Source organism: Glycine soja, chromosome 9, assembly GCF_004193775.1.
Source record: "Glycine soja cultivar W05 chromosome 9, ASM419377v2, whole genome shotgun sequence".
Classification (NCBI taxonomy): domain Eukaryota; kingdom Viridiplantae; phylum Streptophyta; class Magnoliopsida; order Fabales; family Fabaceae; genus Glycine; species Glycine soja.
The window spans coordinates 5811060-5830286 of NC_041010.1; the positions used below are offsets into that span (position 1 = coordinate 5811060).

Sequence of the window (19227 nt, forward strand, 5' to 3'; positions counted from 1 at the left end):
AATGCGGAACCAGATGACCATTCAAAGACGATTATTACGTAATAACCGTCTTTTGAATGTTGAATTAGACGCGGCATTCAAAGACGGTTATTACATAATAACCGTCTTTGAATGTTGAACCAGACACCGCATTCAAAGACGGTTATTATGTAATAACCGTTTTTGAATGTTGAACGAGACACCGCATTCAAAGACGGTTATTACGTAATAACCGTCTTTGAATTATTCTAATTTTTAAAGACGGTTATTATAATAACCGTCGTAAAAAGCAATTGCGTTACAACGACGTTATATACAACTACGGTTTACAACCGTCGTTAAAATCACTTAATAACCGTCGTAAAAAGTCATTTTTCTAGTAGTATTTTCCGTAGCTTTTCTCAAATAAAGAAATTAAAATTTTACATTAATCTCATTTTATTGTAATCTTATATTCAATTTAATAGTTCGTCTGTGCATATTGAAGTACGGTGTGATTTTGAAAGTACTTTCTAGAAAGCACTAAGGGCATGTTTAAGGAGTAAAAGTGGAAGGAAAGAGACTTGGAAAAAAAAAACATGCAGAATAATATTTTTTTTCTTTGTTTGGTTGAAGAGAAAATGAAATAAAATTATAACAATAAAATCTTATATATATATATATAAATTATATATAGTTATAATTTAATTTTTATATACTATTTAAATTAAAATATAATTAATAATTTAATATATAATTTATTTTAAGATATATAAGTAAAATGAAGTTATAAAAAATGGTGTGGTGGGTTACCCATGAGTTTCTTCAAACCCAACAAAATATGGGGGAGATGGAAATGGATATTAAAATTTTAATCATTTCTTTCATACTTGAACTCGTCTGTCCCACCTTTTATGTGGACGGAGACAGGAATAGCCTATTACATGCTCAATTTATCTCATTATCATATGTAGATGAAGCAGGAGACAATAAATAAGTAATCTTTGAAAAAGAAGGAAACATAAAGTTGTTTAAATACGTTTACGTAAAAAATATATTTAATAAATTGAAAGGGTATAAATGGTAATTACCTTGTATGAATAAAATATATTTAATAAATTTAGAGTGTAAATATCAATTACCTTGTATGAAAAGAAGGTGGTCCATATGACCCATAGAAATCAATGTTATTTATTGGAATAGATTAGAGAGCTCCTCCAAAGTGTACACAAATCAATCTCAAATAATGAGATATAAATGCGAATGGAAGCACCATCATAATTAATGTATAGCACAAAAACATAAACATGATTCAATATCTTTTTGGTTAGATTTTCTACTTATAAATTATTTGTTTCATTTTAAAATAAGTGTCATATTGAAAAAAATATATTTCAAAACAAGTGTTATGTTAATTAGCTAGGATAAACTTATTTTGAAATGAAGAGAATATTAAGTTTAATTATATTTTTTGTCTATCAAGTATTGCGTGATTTTAATTTTTAAGTTTAAATTATATCAATTGAGTCTTTCAATTATTATAAATATGTAATTTTAATTCTTTAAGTCTTAATTAATTGCACCAACTCAATACTCTAAATATCATAATTGTGCAATTTTATTTACTATAACTGTTGGAATATATTTATTTGACATTAATGATGATATGTCACCTAATGTAACACTTACATAATAACGTCATCATGATGATTTTAACAATAATTAATTTTAGATAATTTCATCCTTGATTTAACATGTGATTTTAGTTCTTTAAGTTTCATTATAGAATTTTAATTCTTCAAATTCTAATGTACATTTATAAAAATAAAAATTAGTAAATGGAAATTATTATTCTAGCTATGATTATTATTTATAATTTTTACTTAGATATAAGTTAATACATATAAATTATTATTACCCTGATCCTATGTATATGAAATAATTATTTAATTCATCAAAATAAAAAATTATTTAGATTAATTAATTTATCATAAATTTTAATTTTATTTCAAGACTACCCATCACATTAATTATTAAATAGAGATTTATTTTTTAAAAGATAATTTTTCAACCAAGTATGTCTTCTTTTGTTGACAAATAAATAAATGCACCCACTTTCATGGGAAAATGAGTGTAATCATTAATTGGTCTTACAATTAATTAGAGGTAAAAAAAATTAATAATAAGGTAGTCCTATATTTTTTATAATTAGGCCTAAAAAAATATTATCTTTTCTTTTATATATACAAAACTGGAGATAATATTATATTAGAATACACTAGTAAAAATATTATTATATGTAATAATATATTATAATAGGATAAAAAACTGCAGAATATATTACTATATTTAATATGAAAAAATTTATATTTCACATTTTATATTATTTTTTATTTATTAATAATTTTAATAACAAAAGACTAAATCACATAATTATAAATTTTGATATACTAAAATGACACATGTTACAACAAGGACCACATAGACATATCAAATCAACTACTATGTCAACACAATGTATTATCATGTAAGTGTTAAGTGGGATAACACATTATTAGTCAATGTCACATTAACGATTGATAGAGAAACCATAATAACACACAATTGTAATACTAAGGACCTATTTGGTGTAATTAGAACCCAAGAGATTAAGTCACACATTTATAATACTTTAAAGACTCAATTGACATGATTAGAATGACTAAAATCATTTCACCAAAAAAAAAATAATGACTAAAATCATTAATTTGCAATTCCTAAGAAAGCAAAACTACAATTAAGCCAAATCATTATCTTGGTAAATTACACTTTTTCTTTTATGAATATGCTTAAATTATATATTTTTATTTTAAAAATTACACTTTTTTAAAGCCTAAAATGCACAATTATCAAATTGATGAAACAACTAGCATGAGATTTTTTATAGTTTCATCAGAGGTCTGATATTTAAGTTTTAGATATGCTATGTTAAATATCTTAAGAGAAAATTTTTCTACTCATAATGATCCTACATATTTCGAATATGAAAAAATAAATTAAGCTAAATCATAATATATATCAACTTTAATTTAATATTCATACACTATTAGTGTATTCTAACGAAATTCTGTTATTTTCTTTTTCTTAAAAGAGAGTTTATGAGAATTTGATTAGAACACACTGAATATGAAAAAGAGAAACAATACAGTTATTTTATATTTAAAATAATTTCTGATATCTTCATAACATTTTTTTTTACTTTAATAATGTAGGAAAGTATTGTCCTTATTATTTTCAAACTCACAACTCTGTAATAAGCTAGACTCCAATATGCATGTGGCCTACTACTTCATAGTATATTGTCTTTAACGCATTGGATGCTTATCCGTGACTGAAGAATATCAACTTCAAACCAGCCACATATTCCTCTTTTGTGTTGACTACACAACTCTTCTATATGAATTAATCAACATGCATGCCCTACCAAAAAGGGTGACCATGAGAACTATAGGTGCATGGTGGTGGCTGGTGCTAACTACAAAAGAGTACTGAAAGTTGTTGTAGATGTCAATCGAGTTTAAAAGGAGAAAAAAAAAGAAGAGGGCATCTCTTTGGAGCTTTCTATGATTTCTGAGGAAAATTGAAGAAGCCATCATTGACGATTCCTACACATGCATTATTAATCATCAATTATAAAGTTCACTTTTTAGATTTTTCTTCATATCATTATTATGTTGAATTACATATTATTCAATTGAAGATCATTTTTTTTTCAAATTATTTAATTTAATTCTTCCTACGATATTTTTTATTGATTTTTTTTCTTATTAATAAAAATATTAAATAATTTTTGAATGTTGGATATTAAATTTTTTTAAAAGTATTAAGAAAATTAACTAAAAAATTATAAAATGAGATAGCATTATTTGTTGAAGAAGCGATAGTGGAAAGCTAAAGTAAACCTATAATCTCTGGATTTTTCTAGCAGAAACCAGAAATTGACTCAACTGAGGGCAAATGCCATCATAACGGTTTCTCTCGTTGTTGACTTAGAACTTAGAAGGTACTAGTATATATTATAAACTTTACTCACAAAAAAAAGTATATTATAAACTATTATAGCAAAATATGATTATTTTATATTAACTTTTTTACCCTAACTTTGCTCCAGTTATACTAAAAATGGCTATTTCCTTACTGTCTTTTTTTTTTTCTTACTGTAAGTTACAATTTTTTAAAAAATAATACAAGAGATTTTTATAACACAAAATTAATACAAATGGTAGGAATATAATAAATTTTAATTTTTAAATCATAATATATATATATATATATAATTAAATTTGACTTTCATTAATTTCTGACCTATCTTGTAGTTTTAGTTTCTATAAATACTTTTTTTTTTATCAGTTTCGTGATCGCTATAAAATTTTATTTTATAGATTTTAGTCCTTGTCAAGATTCATCAATTACTTGACAACCAAATATTGGAGAACAACCTCGATATTTCTTAAATATAGAGACTAAAATGAACATATTTAAATATAAGAGACACTTAGATAATTTTTTTTTTTTACAATTTATAAGGATGAAAACAATAATTTCAAGGACTAAAAGTATAAAACAAGATTTTATAGGAACCAAAATAAACATTTTTTTTATAAGAACTAAATTATAAAATAAATATATTATAGGATCAGAAAGTCTTAAAAAATTAAAAGAAATAATTATATGAATACTAGTTTTACAATATCATGATGTATATTATATCGAGGAATGCTAACACACTTTTAAACATACTCTAATCTATCATTAGGTAAAATTTATTAAAAATTATAAAATTACAATTAAGTATTTTATGTCATTTCCGCAAGAAAAAAACATGTGACATTATTTCTATAGATCCACAACTTTCTTTTTTAAACTTCTTTTAATGATAAACCAGGGTTCTCTTTTTTCTTCTATCTTCGTTCAAAACTTCAAATAAAGCAAGCAGCACTACTATATGCCTTCACCAGAGGAAGTATATCCTTTCATATGTCTTGACATTGAAAGACAAATTTAAATTTATAATATAACAGTTTTCCAACCCCAGAATAAATATGTTTATTCAGAAACCATGTGAGTTAGGGAGCTTTAATTTGTTTATTAACACAGCCTATGATTGTTTGGTTTGGATCTAAAGTAAAGCTCCTGCGCGCAGTACTTTGGATTATATAATAATGAGTCAACACTATTCTCTGGCTGCAAGGAATGTGATACACAGGTACATAGCTAGATACCTTTTACTTCCAATATTGAAATATATACATATTATATGAATGTACAATGTTTCCAGCTTAAGTAGCACTTGTCTCCACGTTTTATGGAGACCGAGTCCACAATAAGGCGTGTATATGCATACAGAAATGTTTATAGTGAGAGTTATTTTTATATAAGAATGAGAAAAAAAGTGAATTTTGATTATTCATAAAATAATATTAAAAATCCTATAACCATTTAAAAACATAACATAATTCTTTATTTTTTTTTAAATTAATATTTTCAAAATTTAAAATCAATACTAATTTAATTATCTTCTAAGAGTAAGTCTTATCTAATTTATTCTCTTTAATATTTTATAGAATTTAAATTTTATAAATCCAACTGTTGGTTTGATATTTCTCGTTAAAATAGTTCAAGTTTAATATATATATATATATATATATATATATATATATATATATATAAAATTTAGAAATTATTTAATATTTCATTAATTAACTTTATTTTAATATATAATAATATTTTTTGAAATATAAGTAAATGTTTACTATAAGATTAATTTATTTAAAATTCAACATTCATGATTATTATGATGAAATGACATTATTTAATATTTAGTATATCAAATTGGATTTTTAGAAGAAAAAAATATATTGAAAGAAATAGAACCTAATTCAGGTATAGGAGGAGTCGGATCAATAGGAAACAAGAGGTTACCAGAAAATAAAAGAAAAAAAGAAAAAGAAAAAAGAAACGAACAACGAGAAACTTTGTTACCAAGGATGATCCGCTGCTACAAGATTACCAAATTAGTCTATTACCACTGCAGTAAACGTACGAAAATCTTATCCGATCGAATCGATGCATTTGACATTATCCATTTATCCTAATATTAATTACCATGAAATGCTTAAAATATATGTTTATGATTATCTTTGGGATTTGCTGTGCAGCTTGGTTGACTTGTACAGGGTTATTTAAATTGAATAATGTTATTTTTATTCACCCTTTTTCATACTATGTTTTATAATGTATTTTTTTATTTCTCTATAGTTTCATTGTGAAATGTGATGTGAAAACAAAAATTATACCAAGTTGCATGGTTTTATACCCTTTAATTAAATAACATATTCATCAGAATCAAAACAAAAAAAATTCTTTCATACGCAACTTTCACGTTTCAACCTTGAAACTCTATATATATGTTCTTAGGCCTTGCTAATTGAGAGTAAAAAACTCACCATTCAACCCACATATATGGAATATTCTCCCGAAAGGTACATAATAAAGGCTAGTTGAACACAAATCTTAATGTTTAAGAAGATAAATGATGCAGCCGATCCGAGTAATTAAGATATACATCCAGCTATGCCATGATTTTAATACGCCAAAGAACATACATATAGTGAGAACTGAAAACAATATCACGGAAAAAAATAACTAAAAAAAAGTAGTTGTTATTATTATTAGTAGTAGTAGTAGTAGGACAAAGAGAGACAAGAACGTGAAAAGCAATAGTAAGTTGACTTGAACTTAGGGGAAAAAAGAAGAAGAACGTGGTTTGATTGAAGTATGGACAGCGAGGCAAAGAAATTAAGGCAAATGGCATGAGATCGAAGAAAATTAAGGAGACTGAGTCAGTCAGGCAGATCAGCAAAGACCAAGCCGGGGAGTGTTGCGGATGCCACCACATGAACAGCATCTGAACTAATCATGTGACTTTGTGTCAGATCAAGGTTGTGCTCCATCTCCATGCCCTTTTAACTCTAAATTAATCTTTAATTCTAAATCAACTTTTTATGTGGGTATTAACTTAATTTTTTGCTTTGTTTCTTAAGGTGACATGACACGCATACAAAGTTACAAGCCCAACACGCCTTCTTGTTTGCTACTTTATTAATTTTTCCTTTTTTTCAGTTTTGTCACTTTTGTTCCCTTTCGCAAATTTCACTCTTTTCCAACACTTGTTTTTCGTCTTTATCATTGCATGTGTACCCCCACACAACATCCCCCACCTTCCACCCTGTCTCTTTCATATATCTGTCTCTCTTTCAGCACCACCTCTCATCATCATCACCACCTTCTCAATTACCCTCTCCACGCCTCCTAGAGATCTCTCTCCCAAAAAACTAAAATTGTCCATTCAATTTCAATTTGCCACTATTAATTTCTATCCAAAGTGAATTGAATTCCCTCTTAATTTCCTCAAATGGGTCTCGAAATCTTAGAAGAATTTCGGCCAATTACACCCATAAGAACCGTTGTTCCTACGGTTAGAACAACCTTAAAACACGATCTAGGAACAACAACAACAACAACAAAGGAGGTGCTAAACGAGGATGTTGTAATTGAAGAAGAGTGCCACACACCCACATCACCCTCTCAAAAATTACCCACCAACCCATTGGTGTGCCCTCCAGCTCCCAAGAAACCACGAGTAGTGCCTCGAAGACTTAAGAATTTAGACCCACCATCACAAGAAGGGTTCTTCCAAGTGCCCCACGATCTGGCTTCAGTCTTCGTCCTACGCTCACCCAGCCTTCCAAGAAGAACAGCAAAGCAAGCTTTTTTCTAGGCACTTCCACATATTCTATAATATCCGATCGAGCCGAGGAAAATTACTATGGATGATAAATCTTTCTCTCCGGTATTTAACTGAACTGGATAGACAGACTCAAACTCGATGGTATATATGAATTTAATTATATGTGTTAATTAATATAAAGTATTTTAATTATCACCAGGTGTATATTAATTGTTTGTTTTTCTTCTCTATAGTTGTTCCTAGAAATTCTCAATTCCTTATGTTGTTATGAATAGTTTCAAGTGTAGGAAATTAATTGATCTACTTAGTTGTAATTAGTAAATGGTGCGTAATGATCCATCCCTCATTTCTGCATCTAACTGTATTAATGGTAATGAATTCAAGCACATTATTGTTTGTGATAGATTGATCTGATCTAGCTGGCTATGACGAGTTCAATTTTTGGTTTTTTTTCTTATAGAGGTGGTTGATGGATCTGGAGTTATATTTAGGTATCCATGATCAATTTACTAAATTTGAAAAAGATTTTGCTCTTTTTAGAATGGTCGATGGTCCTGGGTTTTGCAATGGTTCCTTTGTTAGTTTTGGTGCATATAGGAAACTCTTTCAAGGTGAAGTAAACTGCGCCCCCGCCATATTAACTGCAAAAGGCTGTGCTTTGCATGGCGTTATGCTATATACCCTTTTATTGATATAAATTAAAGATCGTTTATTTTAATTCCTTGTTATATGAATTCTCACTTAATTTAGTTTTTACTCTTTTAAAAGTAAGTTTTTTTACTTTATCTTTACTATTATTTAAAAAATAAATCAAATACTAATAGTTTCAATATTTGAGTGGAAGTAACCTTGTCATTCGTTTCTTGGAAGGAATATCGCTAAGCACAAAAGGAATATACTGTTTTTATTGTTTGGCTGGTTCGGAGAACCAAGGATGGTATGATGCGTTACACAACCCAAAAATAAAAAAAAAAGAAACTTACAGAAAGTTCTTTTTAGACGTTTTGTGGTTTTGTTCTCCCGTTTAAATTTGGCAATTTTTTTTAATCCATTTTTCCTTATTTTAAAGCTTTTAAAATTCTCTTTAAGAAAAGGGTTTTAAAATTAGGGTATTAAAAAAACTACCATCGCATGAACTATTCAAGTTGTTTACCTGTATAATGTTTTCGTGTGTATATATATTATTTGAGTAAAAGGTTGTGAGTTGAAATTATAGTGACGATTCACAATATTATTTGAAAACTTGTTTTGGTGCAAAAGAAGGTAAAAAAAAAAAAAATTATTTGAAAACTTGTTTTTGGTGCAAAAGAAGGTAAAAAAATTATTATTTGAAAATTTGTTTTGGTGTAAAAGAAGGTAAAAGTAAATATATTATTTGAAAACTTGTTTTGGTGCAAAAGAAGGTAAAAAAAATCTTATTTAACGACCAGGGATAAAAGTAAAACAGATAATATAAAAAAGTTTCTCTAGATCGAATTGCCATCCTGTGCAGTTACTTTCCAATTATAGAAAACCTCGATCCATCATTTTTATGTTATAAAAAGCATAATTAAATTAAACTGGTTAGTTTTTAAATCAAACTACATTTGTTGCAATATATATATATATATATATATATATATATATATATATATATATATATATATATATATATATATATATATATATATATGTGTGTGTGTGTGTGTGTGTGTCCTACATTGGCATCTGTTCTGTCAGCTTGCACTTTTGCAGTATAAATGTCCTACATTCCTTCGTATTCGCATACTCACAAATGCCGGAAGCTTCCTACATTAGGAGTCTCATGTATTGGTCGGACTATTGGATGCCTCACCAAAATTATATAATTCTTTATTTATTTATTTGGTCTTTTATTTTTTTATTTTTTAAATTCATCATGATCTTTTAACTCTTAAATTTAAAATAATGTTTTACTTTCAAAATAATAATTTTTTAGTCCCTAATTTAAATTTTGACGTTAAAGTTTCTAAACTTTTTCTAGGACACCACTTTTAATCCTTGCATTAAATTAACAACATTTACTAAATAGAACAACAACACTAGTAATTTAGTGGCTTGTCACATCATGAGTTTAATAGCACAGTCATTAGTTTAATTTTTTGAAACATTGTTTATAATCCTGAATCAATTTATATCAATTGATGACATCAAACTAAATGAAAGATTAAAACATAAATTACAAAAAGAAAACTACACATAATTGTTTTATTAGACTTATAATGTGACAAATCATTAAAGTACCAACGTCAATATTACATCAATTATTATTGTTATTTAAATGTAGGGACTAAAAGTATCAGCAGAGAAAAAACATCATAGGCATCCATAATTAAAATTTAAATTGGAGACTAAAAATGTAAATCCAAAAAAAGTTAAGAAATTTTAACCCGTTAAAATTTATATTGAGGCTAAAAGTATATATCTGAAAAATTTTAAGATTAAAAAATAATAAGCCCTTAAATCAATGTTGATGTATAGAGGATCCTAAAGTCCCTCAACTTATTATGCATTAGTGAATGTTAGGTTATTTTTTAGAAGATATTTCAGTTAGTTTTTAATTTTTTTACTACCTAAAAAATTTATTTGATTATTCGATAAATAAAATTTTTTTTAGTTTCTTAAAATTTATATTGAGACTAAAAGTATATATCTGAAAAATTTTAAGATTAAAAAATAATAAGTGAAAAATTTTAAGATTAAAAAATAATAAGCCTTTAAATCAATATTGATGTATAAAGGATCCTAAAGTTCCTCAACTTACCAGACATTCCCTTTAATACTCAATAATGTACTAAAATATTAGTGAATGTTAGGTTATTTTTTTAGAAGATATTTGAGTTAGTTTTAAGTTTTTTTACTACCTGAAAAACTTATTTGACGGTTCGATAAATAAACTTTTGTGTAACTTCTTAATAGTTTTTAGAGTTTTTTGAAACGCTACTTTAACTAACATTTTTTAAAACGCTAGTGTCTAGCTTTTTATCCTTTTTATTTTCTGATTATCTTTTTTTAAATAAATCATGATTTTATTATTTTTATGTCATCTTACTCTCTTTAGTTACTTCAACAACTAGTTTTATCAAACACTTAAAACTTAATAAAAGTATCTTTAATAAGGATTTTTGAGTTGAGTTCTTGAGCTCAAGAATTCATGTTTACCAAATTGACCGCTATTCTTGCTCAAAAGTTTTCCATGGTAGAGGTTAAGTTCTAGAGGAAGAACTCCTCTTTTTTTTAAAAATTATTTTTAATGTCTCTTTTTTTAACTAATTTCAAATGTGAAATCCAAGAAAAGTGATCTAAGAATCCAAATTGAGATCTAACACTAGAGCAAAAAATGAGCAAAGTTTTTGCATCTTATGTAATATTGTAGAACCCACAAAAAGTGGTCAAAGAACCCAAAATGAGTATTTCCACTAAAGATATTTCAGCTTTTAACTTTTAATTACCAACAAATTTTAAAATTTTCAGTAAATTTTTTAGCTAATTTTGTAAACGATAATCTTTGTCTATAAAACTTTTTCCACGTTGTTTAAAATTTGAACTTCTATATTCTAAGAATCTATTTTGGTCCTCGCAATCGATTGGTTGATGGTCTATTCCTTTAATAAGTGGATGGAACTGATATATTGGTGAGCCTTGTGACACCCTCTACCCCTCACATATATACTAATAAGGAATAAAAAAAAATTCAAATATTAATTAAAAGTATTTTTAAAACATTTTTTTTAAACAAGTCTTTCAAAGGGGAAAAAGGCTCACATTCATTTTCTTCTACATCATATTCAAACTTGTCCAAATAAATAATAAAGTATTCTCGACTCAACAAGGTCTTCATACAATTAATATAGAACCTATATCCTAATGTCACATCCTATCAGAGCGTTGTGTTCTCGTGTCCTCTAGCATGAGGTTCTTCATAGTCATCCACCTATTCATCTGCTCCCCCGAACACAAAGTTCAAGATCATCACAGGATCCAAACACAAACAGCAAACCGGGAGTGAGTTATCACATTGCTAACTACTAGAGAGAAACAACACAACATATAGTAGCCAAATACAATTTACTTAGCATATCTCACATTATTTCATCACTTTGTCATTCATCAATCACACTTTTCATCTATCAATTACACCTTTCAATCATCAATCACTATACACAGAAATCACACACTCTGATCAAGACATAATAACACATCAATTTCATAATAAACAATTAGCAAGCGTATGCGACAATTATGCTAAGACTCAAGCCTATATGCAATGTGGTACCATGTCAGTGAAAAACCACCCTGGGGCGCTTAGGAGTACATAACAAGACACACCACACAATGGGTTTGTCAGGTCACTCTCACTAAGTAAGATCATAGGGAAACCAGTCAGGGTCACGATGTTTTGCGAGAATGCTCCAACCATATGAGATCAGCATAGGCTTAAAGGAGCACTCAAACCCGGTGACCCCCAAGGCCTACACTCCGAAGAGTCTGTCAGGGCCTCTCCCTCCTGATTCAGGTCCAACCCCTAAAATAATTTTTGCATGCAGACACTGCTCATGAATTATACAATACTCACGACCTTACACTCGTGTTTTAAACACGTTCAACACAATCGCACTATGATTTAACACTGGCTCCTAAATAGGAAACCTACATTTTCTCTTTAACACTGCGCATCAACGCTTTTCTCAAGATAACACTGGTCGGGTTATTGTACAATTCATAGCTTACAACACAAGTAATTTCACATCAAGTGTTAACTACACACTTATCCACAACTAGAACTCATTCACAATTTCACTTCTCATAGTGTGACAATCCACCATCACATGTTTACACGTATCTCACAAATTAACACATGTTCAACTTTACACTTATACTCAATCTCAATAACAATATTATAATCTCAAAGCAACATATTCTTCTACAATTCATCACATACTCACAATTTGAATCATCATTTCATATCCTCAATATAACAATTTATATAAAACACTATCACAATATTAGGACTAAAATCCCTTAACTAATATTACACAATTATATCAAAATCATAGGTCGAAATATACAAATATCAAGAGCACAATTTATCAAGCAATTTTCATTAGAACATCAATATTTTATTTATAATCATAAAGGAAAAATTGCAATTTAATAAACATCTCAAAATAAAACCCCAATTTAATCCTCTAAGGATCCCTACACATGTTCTCACTAATCCCCAACTGTGAATAACTCATCCCTTACCTCTAAGCGGGCTCACGTGTCTTCCAGTGATAGCAACATCTCTAGCGGTTCCCGGAAATTCTTTCAATTATTCATCCGACTGCTCCGATAGAATTCCCAAACGTCAGAGAGACGGAGAAGAGATTGAAACCTCCACTTGTGCTGTCTTCATGTGATTTCTTTTTCTCCCTCCACGAATAATATGTCGCAAATCCCAACGGTGGAAGCGTGAGGAATTGAATTTCGAACAACATATCCAAATTTCACAATAATCCAACGGTTAACGAAACCGGGATCATAGTTTTACCAAGACAGCTCTGGGTTTCTGCGGGAAAGAAAAAGGCTACAATGCGAAGGGTGTTTCTCTCAGTTCAGACATGATATCGAAATTCCCAACGGTGAGAATGCTCGGAATTGTGTTTCAAACATGATACTCAAATTTCACAACGATCCAACGGTGAACGGGTTCAAGATCGTCGTTTTTCTGAGACTGGTTTGATGGGCTACGGGAAAAAGAAAGGGTTTTGAGAGGAGGAGGGGAAAAACGAAAATGAGGCCAAAAGGAGACAGATGACTTAACATAACTATTTATACCTAGGTACTCAGCCTATTATTTGCTCTATATTTATTTATTTATTTATTTATTTCTAAAAAGCTTTTTAAATTTATTTACGAAAAATTGGGATGTTACAAGCCTAATCTAACCTAATGAAAAGGTGAATGGTTAGCAAGGATCTCTATTAATGATGTGTTTATCTTACAACGAAAGGTATTAAATGGGGAAAATAAAAAGATAATTAAAACTAGATGTGACACATTAACTTGTATTTCCATGGAGCAAAATGATGCCAATAAAATGGATGAAGTGTCAGTATCATAGTCACAGTCCTTACTTTGGTTTAATATATTACAAATAGAAGATGGGTTAATTGAAAAAATATTATTTAATAGATAAATAATGCATACACTATCATCTAATAATAAAACTTCATGTATGTCACAGCCTGTATAATTCGAAGTAGCTATCAGCTAGTTGATACGGTTATATTTTTTGTTAGACAGTTACTTTTGGTTAGAAGTTAGTAATCAATAAATCCTGAATAAATAGTAGAGTTAAAACTCCCTGTGACTTGATTGTATTTTTCAAATTAATGAAATTACGTAGGTATTTTCTTCTCAGCAAAAACTGATAATAAGTTGAAAGAATTTTCAAATTCTGATTGAGGAGCCTTTCAAGACACTTGTAGATCAATCACCTTTTTGTTAGGAACATCACCTGTTTCTTGGAAAATAAAAAAACAGGCCCCAGTATCTAAATCCTCATCTGAAGTTAAATATGGCTCAAGCTACATGTGAAGCCCAAATATTGGCTCATATACTTGTTGCATGATTTTCAATTACACATTGTGATATTCAAGCTGCTATACACATTGTCAATGACTCAATAATCTAGTATTCCATGAAAGAACGAAGTATATAGAGCTAGATTGCCTCATTGTATAGTACGTGACAAGATGCAAATGGAACCATTCATTTGCTGCCAGTAATTACCTCACAGCAAAAGTTGCTATTCACAAAGCCATTGGCTCCAGGACCTTTGCAAGTACCTTAATTCCAATCTTGGAATGTGGAATCTGCACATTCCAACTTGAGGGGGTGTCACAGCTTTTATAATTTTACTAGTAGTTATCAGCTAGTTGATAGAGTTTGTTACTTTTGGCTAGCAGTTAATCAATAAATCCTTTGTAAGTAGTAGAGCTAAAACTCCCTGTAACTCATGGTAGACCTCTTCATTTTCTTGTATTTTTCTCCAATAAAATTATCCAATTATTTGTTTATCGTTGGAATGGATCTGAAGAATTTAAGTTTCTTAGATATACCTCATTATATTGGATCATAAAATTATAACTGGTTTTCTAAAATCAGTCTGATAGTGTGACTATTATGTACCTTTTGTTTGTTCTTACATTTCTGTGTTTAGAGGAAAATTATAAAAGAAACGAGTAACGTAGTTAATGGTATATGAATAAACTAATTAATTCAGACACTATCACGGACTAATAGCACAAGATAGTCACATAAATAGATACCAAAAAGCAATGAATATAAATCATAAGCCAAGAACATGTAGATACATTTCATTAAATAGTAATGCTCATCTGCAATCCGCTTGACAATATATGTAAACATAGGTTTGCTGATTTGCAATATAAATTGTTATACCAACCTAATAGTCACACTAACAAAATACCACAGTTGGCACATGTTGGACAATGAATGATCCTCTCCACCTTTTTCAAGTTTAGTTCTGAATGCTGCAAACATTGATCTAATCTCCAAATCCTGAAGAGTGGTCACAAACCTGAGCCCATCTGGAACCTTCTCAAGCTTAGTGCAATTTGCAATCTCAAGTTTGCTAAGACTAGGCATGGCTCCTTTATCCAACTTCCACTCTTCAAGATTTGCCAAGTCATAGATAAGAGACTTGAGCCGAGGGAAACCATTGCTGGAACAAAATAGCTTCTTTCCCATGAATGAATCAAGTTGTAGCTCAAGCAACCTTAAATTGGGAAGCTTCTCAAGTTTTGGCATTGGATCTAATAGAAGTCCTGAACCCTTCAACTTTAGTTTGACAAGCTTGGAAGAAAGTTGGTCAGGTTCTGGAAAAATTCTTTATAGGCCCTTCTACGAGAAGATTGTAAAGATTAGGACATCCTAATGCAACATGTACAATTGATATATCCTCAGAACTAACAAAAAACAATGACTCTAGGTGGCTAAATGTCACATTTGGGTACCTAAAGATGTCTCCAAATTTAGGATCATCTATCACTAATTTTCTCAAATTGGTCAATTTCATGAGATCACTTACATCACAATTCTCAGCAGGGAAGTTAATCAAGGTCTGCAAGTTTTTCAGGTTGTAAAGTTGCCATCTCTCAATGTTATATCACCACATGACTCTGGTAGATATAAATGTCTCATCCTGTGCATGTTCCCTATGACATTTGGTATTAGTACAGTTGAATTCCCCGTTAGAAGATCCAGGGTCATCAAGCACTTCAAATTGCCTATTGATGGGGGCAACTCATCAATTTTTGTATTTCTTAGACTGAGAAGCCTTAAGTGGATCAATAAATCAATTCTTTTGGCAACTTCCCTTCCTGACACTGTATTCCTTCCAAATTCAAGACTCTAAGTAACCTACACTTGTTGAAAAACGACTTCATCAACCCCCATTCACTTAGTCTAACTGTCTTCTCATGGTAGCAAAGGAGAGACCTCAAATGGTGGTCTTTTCAAGTGTGAAGGGAAGAACCTATCAACATCTTGATCCAGGTATAACGCGATCCAGCAAACTTTTCCCGTTGGCCTTGCTCTTGACGCCCCTCTAGTTTCATCTACATTCCAGGAATTGATCTCAACATGATAGTTTTCCTGGTATGCCTTATCAACACATAGTTCCCTCATGAGGTTGTGCATTTGGCAAGTCCTAATTCTCCCTGTTGAACTCTTTTCAACTACCTGAATCATGCACCTCTCAACTAGCTCAGTCAAGTAACGTTGTGCCACATCCTCAAGAGCTTCCTCGCCTTCTCCTTGATTGTGATCCAATGATATAATTCCTTCTGCCACCCATATTCTTATAAGTTTCTTTGTTGGTATCTCTAAATTTTCGGGGAAATGTGCCAAGTGTAGGAAGCATGGCTTCAACTGGTATGGTAATTCGTAATAACTCAAAGCCAACACCTCTCCTAAGCATTGTTCTTGGCCTTCTCTTCTCAAATATGAATTGATGTTCTTATACTCAGTGTCCCATTCATAGAATGTTGATTTTGATGCTAACAGTCCTCCAAGCACAATGATGGCCTACGGTAAACCTCCACATCTTCCAACCATTTCCCTTCCCAACTTCTCCTTCAATTTGTAGTCTGAGCAAAACAAACAGAAAATTGTAACATGAAATTGAATAATTCCAACTTGTAGGAATTGTTAAACCTCTTCCTTGATTTTTAAGAGGGTAAGGTTTCATTTCCATGTGTGAATCCTACACTGTGTTCTTTGGTAAGTAACCATTCAAAGGTCACAAAAATAATTTCAATGGGCAGGTACTATGGTCATGCATGTTTGTTTTTTAAGTTATAACCATGTAAAGTATATGACATGGTTGAACTTTCAGTCAGAAAAAAGAGCATATAAACTTTGTTGAACTTATAGCAAGACGAAGAAACTTCTCAGAAGAGAAGGAAACAGTCTATCCATATAGGGAAAATGAAGAACAATTGAAATTCTGAAGTTTATATTAGGGAATGTTAACCATATTCTAAAATTCAGTTATGACTTATGATCAAATTTTGTTTCATAAATTTCAACTTACGATTTCTCCCTTTCTGCAGCATGGAGAGAAACTGAGAACTGAATCAGAACAGGAGAAATCGTTTTATTCGAATTAGAAAGCTACAACTCAAGGATTATGGATTCGAGGTCTCATCCCCCTCCTATTCTCTTCTCAATTTCTGTTTAACCCGTAACTACTCCTCCCACAGTTATTTATAGCCTCTTATCTAACCACGATTGGTGATAACTAACTAACTAACAGTTAGTTATAACTAATTAACAGTTATCTTAGCTGTCCTACTACTAACAGCTCTCTAACTAACTAACAGCTATCTTAGCTGTCCTACAACTGACAGCTCTCTAACTCCTCCAAGGGCATTTTTTAACATACACCTTTCCCCATCTATTTCCCCCTCTATCAGAAACTTTCTAGAGGTCATAAATAGGGTTGGATAACTATTTCTTCTGTTAAAAAAATGAAATTATGAACAAGAGTAGGAATCTTTTAACTCTTTTCTTGGATCTTTTGTTTGCTCACTTTAGTGAACTACACAATTGATAGAATTAAATTGGGGCCCTTTCCCTCTGCACCCTTAATCAATTACTAAAAAGACAGTCAAGTTCTAAGCTTTAGAAGATTTAGACTAGCAAGTTACTCAAAGTGGTAAACAACTGCATTTTGAATAATATTCAGTGTATTTCAGGAAGAGGATAACATAAATCTACATACCTGGATCATCAATTTTCGGAAAGGCCTTATTTTGGAACAACTACTGATGGTGATTCGAGTAGTTAACACTATTTTGCTACCAACTACTGATGGTGATCTTCCATTAGGGAAAGCAGGACTCAGTTTCTTCCATGTGTCTACACTCCAAATATCATCAAGGACTACTAAGCAACTCTTCTCCTCTTGAACTTGGTAAAGCATCCTTGCTAGCTCCTCATCTCTCATATTGACAATTTCCTGTCTTTGCTCTAGAGAAGGAGAGATCAGCTGAAACAAAATTCCTTCCTGCACATCCCTTGCTTGGCAATGCTGTGATATGTAAGCCCAAGCCAAGCTCTCAAAATTGCTCTTCACATCAAGACTATGGTACACCTTTGCCAATGTTGTTTTCCCCAAACCCCCCATTCCACAAATTGCTACTACTCTATAGCATTTGTTGGGGTCAACCAAACATGACTCCAAAATCCTAACATCATCCTGAACACCAATTATGCCCTCTTCAATAACATGTGACTAAGAGCTCAAAGCTCTTTGCCTACCATAGATGGAATTTGAGGCTTCTCCTTCCTCAGGCCTTATGCCATAAGTTTCCAAATTCCTAGTGAGGCTAGAAATCCTAGCTATGACATTATCAACATGAGATCCCACCATGTGGATTTCTATGAATTTGTTGATGATCAAAGCATACCTTTTGATGAGGCTTAACACACCAGTCAAATTTCTTCTTGAGGCTCCTCTGAGGGCATATGATTCAATGACATCATCAGAATCATAAGCAGCTTCTCTGATTTCTGAAATCCAATTCCTTAGCCTTTCATTATCATTTTGCCTTCTATCTGCATCATGCAAGTAAGACCTCATCATCCTCAATTCAGTTTGCAGCTGCAACACTTTGTCTTTCACCCCATATAGGAACACTGCTTCTTGAATGAGCAAATCACCAAGATTTTGCAGTATGAAGTTCACTATAACCTGAGCCATCTTACAAAGGTTGTGTTTCTTTTGCTAATTCTCAAGCTTATAACACTGCTAGTCCTATCTATTGAACAAAGGGAAGAGAATAACCAAAGCAACAACAAGGGGGTTGACTTTGGCGGTGACTTGTTGCTATTGTAGACCAAAACATTTGCCTAGAAATTATGCAATATTGTGGTTATGCCAATTGAGG

General features: G+C 30.7%; 1 long non-coding RNA gene and 1 pseudogene across 1 annotated transcript; one reads left to right on the plus strand and one right to left on the minus strand.

Moving 5' to 3' along the window:
* Positions 1-6450: 6450 nt before the first annotated feature.
* On the plus strand, positions 6451-8153 carry LOC114366943. Its single transcript, XR_003657089.1, has 2 exons — positions 6451-6938; positions 7041-8153. It is a non-coding gene; the product is annotated as an uncharacterized LOC114366943 (long non-coding RNA).
* Positions 8154-13591: 5438 nt separating this feature from the next.
* LOC114366993 lies at positions 13592-19227 on the minus strand (annotated as a pseudogene).